Raw genomic sequence first — 6,000 nt, 5'->3', positions numbered from 1 at the left:
GACAGTTGCCACACTGGTGAAATATTTAATAGCTCAAGAACATTCTGTAATATGAGAGCTTTAAAAAAGTCTTTGTGACACTTCAAAGAAAGAACATAAAAAAGAAATGTAGTCAACTAGTGTTTGTGATGCCCCTTCTACCGTCAGGCTGGGTCCCACATGCCAACGTGAGGGAGCAGGGAGGAGTCGGGGTACAGACGGGCAAGGGTGCATGTCATTTATGTTTGAGTTTGTATCTACATTGACATTTCATAATGCTTTCAAAACCACTCCTAAATCGTGAGGGATTTTTAAAATGCCAATTAAATTGGCACAATTTATAAGTTGGGACAGAAAGGAAAGGAAAGTTAAAACTGGTATAATTATACATAAAAGCATTTACAGTTCTACTGAGGTATATTTTGACACTAAATTGATGAAAAGTCTAAAGAAGAAATGTTTTCAAGAGAACTTTAAAAAATATTGGCAAATGAATAAAATATGCTGCTGCTACTCCAAGAATTAGCTTCTATTTCTGAAGACAACTTTCAGGGGACTACAATTCCCAGCATCCCTTGGGATTTTGTAGTTTCAAATTCTTTTGTAAGACCTATAATGCAAGTATTTTAAGTATCAGACAATACTAAAAATCAGCCTTTACATTTTCAGTTTAATGTGTCCTTGATCAATTAAAACAAATGATGAATTAAACTCTGAGTATCAATCAAGTTAATGTTTATTGGTTATTTAAAATATCATAATAAAATTAAATAATTTTATGAGTTATTTAATACTACCAGATTCACACTCACTTTTTAGGTCAGTTTTGATCATCTGTATTGACTTTTGTTGATTATATGCATTTGTCCATGTGTTAATTAATATATATAGATATGTACACATTCTCAGAATTTGCTGCTTAAAATGTATAAAATTCATTTTCTTTTGATTAATATATTTGTCCCAAAATTTGTTAATGCTCTTACTTCTTTTGGCAATATGTTAACTAGTGACAAAAATAAAGTGTGTTTATGTAGTCATTATATCTACCAAACACTTGGGAAATTTTGTCTGTCTCCTAAGAAAAATAACAGCATGGATTATGTGGCCACTTGTCCATTAAATATGGTGTCTGACAATCATAAGACACATCACTCTGTTTCTTGTCTCTTTACTTTTGCTACTTTGCACTAAATTCTAAATTTAATATCCAACGCCAACAAAAAATTTCCCCCTAGTATCTGAGCGACTAAAATGTTACCTTACTCTCCAGAGTCCTCATCCTAAGGAATCGTTGGTCAGCAGACAGGAGGCAGCATGTGTCCCTACAGGAATGTAATTCAAACCAAGAAATAGTAAGGTCCTGCTGGAGGGATTTTCGCTTCACAAAATGACACCATCATAGATCTCTGAGAGCTCTTGGTAGTTATTCAGCTTGTCGTCACTGTTTTAGTCACTGAAATACTGCCACCTTCAGGAAGAAATTTGGGGATCTGCAATTGCATTTTCAAGTGGAGACCTTTAAATCTAAATTTCCCGTTCTTTAAACACAGTTGTGAAGTATCCTGTTAAGATATTTTTCCTATATATTTAAATATTAGTTATCTGTTTCTGTATACTTTCTTTGCCTTGTTAGCTTTTTCCAAACAACTAGACATTGAAAAGTTGCTCAGAAATAATAAATAAAAAAGAATACACTATTACCAATCAAATAAAAACTACTTCAATAAGACCAGGGATTTTCAGGTATTAAATTATAAAAAGCATGAAGAACAAGTTCCAGAATACTTTCTGTTCTCAAATAATTAAATATACATAGAAAATATAAGTACGTGGCTTAAAAAATAATTTCAAAAACAATTTATATATTTTATAAGAAAAATATTTCTTTAAATGTATTAAATTGAGACTTCTAAAACAGAAAGTTTTCCCCCTTTACATTTGAGCTCCTCCTACATTTATGGGTTTACATAAAAGTTAAAGCAGCTCTGTGCCAGCTTTCTGGTGTTCAAATTGAGTATTGCCTTTTAAATAAAAAATGTACACACTCTCTTTCTCCTTCCTGCTATTTTTTCCCTCTTACTCTTTTTTTATATAATCTGCTCTTGATCTAATTTTATTATTTTTCCTTTTGCTTAGTCTCCCCCCTCTCTTCTTTCCCATTCTCCTCTTTTCATTGGTTGGCCCTTCCTTCATTTAGAAAGTCCATTGTAAGTTGCCAATTTCTCTTACAGCCTATAAGCAATGTATACAATGCCCTCTTTCTGCTTCCTCTTCATTCAAAATCCATTCCTTATTATCAGACAGTGCCAACTAGCACTTTTCAAAAACATAGAATTTGTTAAAAGTACAATTACTATGAAATGTCATAAATATTCTACAAAACACTAATTACATAGCCCAGCTGGAAAGGACACATACATAAAAACCTCCTATTTTTATCCTCGAAAGTACTTTGACAGTTACAACTATGTCAGTTCCTCTCAGGTTAATTTACAAATTGTATAAAATTAAAATCTCTATGTGAAAAGAACAGATGAATGAAGCAAAAACAGACCAGAGTATAGGAAAAAAATTAGCGTGTGTTAAAGTTATCATTTTTTAAAAGTAGGGAAGATGGCTTATTTAATAAATGATGATAGAACAATTGGTTAGCCATTTACAAAAAAATAAAATTGGATCTTCTACCTCATAAATACACCAAAATAAAACTCAAATAGACTAAACCATTTTAAAAAAATAATCATGTTGAGCATCGACTAGGATTCAGGAAATCGTGGTTCGATTCCCGGTCAGGGCACATGCCCGAGGTGGCAGGTGGAGCCCCAGTCGGGGGCATGCAGGAGGCAGCCGATGGGTGACTCTCATCATTGATGTTTCTACCTCTCTCTCCCCCTCTCCCTCTTCTCTCTGAAATCAATAAAGACATATTAAAAAAAAATGTTTAAGGTCTATTTAAAATACATGTGAATATTTATTGGATTATAATGTAGACAAGGGGAAACAATAAAGAAAAAAGATTAATATGTGGGTTAGCATAAAAAATAAAAGCATCCCTGTTAAAGACATCATAAATATAAATAAAAGTCAAGGGGTAACTTGGAAACATAATTTTCAACATTAATGGAAAAATAAGGTTTAAAATTTTATATGTGAACATAAACTACAAGTAATAAGAAAAGATAAATACCTATACAGCAAATTCAAAAGAAACATTCTTGTTCAATATATATTTTTTATGTTCAATATCATCAGCAATAAAAGGTGCAAATTAAGCCTGCAAGTTTTACCTCTAAAATCAAAGAATATTTTTTAAACTATAATACCCCATCTTGGAAAATTTGTTGCAAAAATGGCACTTGTATATGTCCTTTTTGGATGACAAGTTAACAATATATATCCAATATATATCTTATGCTCTTACCCTTTAGCCCAGCAATTCCTTAGGAGACAGTCTTGCATGTTCAAGGGAAATAATCAAGGATGTAAAAGAAATTTATATACAATAATCACAGTGGGGATTGATAAAATAAATAATAGTACATACATATAATGAAATACTACTTGGTTATTTATTCAGTTTCAAAAATAATTACATTGGAAAATGCTCAAGGATTTATAAAGTGAGTTATTAAACTATATTATAGGATAATTATAATTTATACTTATATACACAAAGAGAAGAGACTATCAGCAAATTGTTAATTGATTTTTTTCTGAGTGATAAGACCACTAATTTATTTTCTTTGGTAAAAAATACTTTTCTATATTTTCTAATTTTCTCAATAATATGACATTTTAATCTAGAAAAGAATTGTTTTCAAACCAATGAAAACCCTATTTAAATTTACTTTTAAATCAAGTATACTAATGGAAAAGCAGAGATATCATAGGTAATATACAATTCCAAAAATGATTCACTTTTCAGTTCCATAGAATGCACAACACTGACAATGAACTCTAATATAAAGTATGGATTTGGTAATAAGATGCGTCAAAGTAGGTTCAGCGAACGTCCTGGTGCAGGCTGCTGATAGCGGGGGAGGCTGTGAGTGTGTGGGGACAGCGGATATATGGCAACTCTCTGTAATTTCTGCTCCATATTTCTGTGAACCTAAAACTTCTCTAAAAAGTAAAGTCAGGGGAAAAGGATTTCCAGAATGTAAATTGGATGCAAACTAGATTGGGCACTATCTAATACACAAATTTAAAAACAATACTGATTTAGTGTAGAAGCTTTTGAAGTATGCTGATCAGGTACATAATAAATTTTTGGATATCAGTTGCTTTGAGAAAATCTATATCTCACATAATGAGCATAAAATTAAGACATAATATTTTTTCCATCTGCTTTCTTATCCCCATAATATAGACAGAAAATGATCTGTAATAGCTCTGTCCAATAGAAATATGAGATACATATGTAATTTTAAATTATCTGGGAGTCACAGTAAAAATATAATAGGAAAAGGAAATGAGTAAAATAATATTTAATAATATATTTTATTTAACCCAATATATCCAAGTAGTATCATTCCAACATGTAATCAGTATTCAAAAATTGAGACATTTTATCTTTTTTATTAACTCACCAAAATTTGATGTGGATTTTAAAGTTGCAGCACAACTCAATTTGGTTGCTAAATTTTCAGTGGAAATATTTGATCAGCATTTAGTTTTCATAAAATTTACTATTGAAAATGTAAGTGTACATACCCAAGTTTTTCCTAACACAATTAAATTTTCCTATTACTGACTGTTTTCAACTTTAAGTAAATTAGAATTAAATAAAATTAAAAATCAAGTTCCTCAGTTGAACTAGCCACATTTTATGTGTGGCTAGAGGCTACCTTATTAGACTACCTTATCTCTTCTCCTAGAATATACTACTTTATGGTCAATAGACCTGAACACACTTATACTTAGCAAGTTCAAATCTAATTCTTAATCATGTTTTAAAAAATGCAAATTGTGGCTCTTTACCTACTTTTTCCATCTCACTTTAATATCATGAATCACATGTGAGATGAGTTATTCTCAGCAAATTCATCTACGAAAAGAAAATATCCCATCCTCAAAAATGAGGTATTGCTCACAGCAATAAATTGCCTGCACAATTTCACTCCCTCAGTGGATTTAGGATAATTTTGCCACTAAACAATTTCTAACAGTAAAGACTGAGGGCGTGAACAGTGCAAAATAAAGGCATTTTGCTATTTATAGTAGTAGATGGATTTGTGACTGCCCAGGCAACAGAACTTCCCCACATATTTAAGAAGTCTTGCATGACCCAAAGGAGTGGAACTAATGAACTGTCCAAAGCTCAGCTGTGCTTTTCAGTTTGTCCATACAAATTGGACAAGCCCTTTACTGTTCGAAGCAATTCCTCTGGTGGTGCTAGTGACTGCAATGTTTTAAATGCATCACCAGCTGGACTAGAATCCTTGCACAGTGGTTATGTGAAGTTGTGACCTGAGTGCTAGCAATGGAATAGCTAAAATAGAACATGCCCCTTAACATGGCTGCCAATGATGTTAACTGTTTGGAAAAATTATATTATGACAAGCGTTCCTTTATGAGTTCTTCAGAATAAATATATTTCCCCCAAAACCATAGTCCTCACTTACTAACATAAGTAAAAAGCAAAACTAACAACAAACTTGGTTTGTTGACAAAGGGATGGGGGATGGGAAAAAATGAAATAAAATATATATTTTTTTAATATATCTTTACTGATTTCAGAGAGAAGAAGGGAGAAGAGAGAGAGAAACATCAATGATGAAAGAGCCGTCATTGACCCGCTGCCTCCTGCACACCCCCCACTGGGGATCGAACTGCGATCTCCTGGATCCTAGGTCAACGCTTAACCGCTGAGACACGTCCATCTGGGCAAATAAAATATATATATTTTTTTTAATTTTTAAAGAAAACCTGGTCATGGCTTGATGTTCAGCATGTTTTGGTCAATTTATACTTTTAGGTTTGTAACTCTAGGATGTAAAAGTAAAAAACAAACACAAA

Source organism: Miniopterus schreibersii (assembly GCF_964146895.1).
Source record: "Miniopterus schreibersii genome assembly, chromosome: 5".
NCBI lineage: Eukaryota > Metazoa > Chordata > Mammalia > Chiroptera > Miniopteridae > Miniopterus > Miniopterus schreibersii.
The sequence above is the reverse complement of the archived record's forward strand: the minus strand, read 5'-3'. Positions refer to the sequence as shown.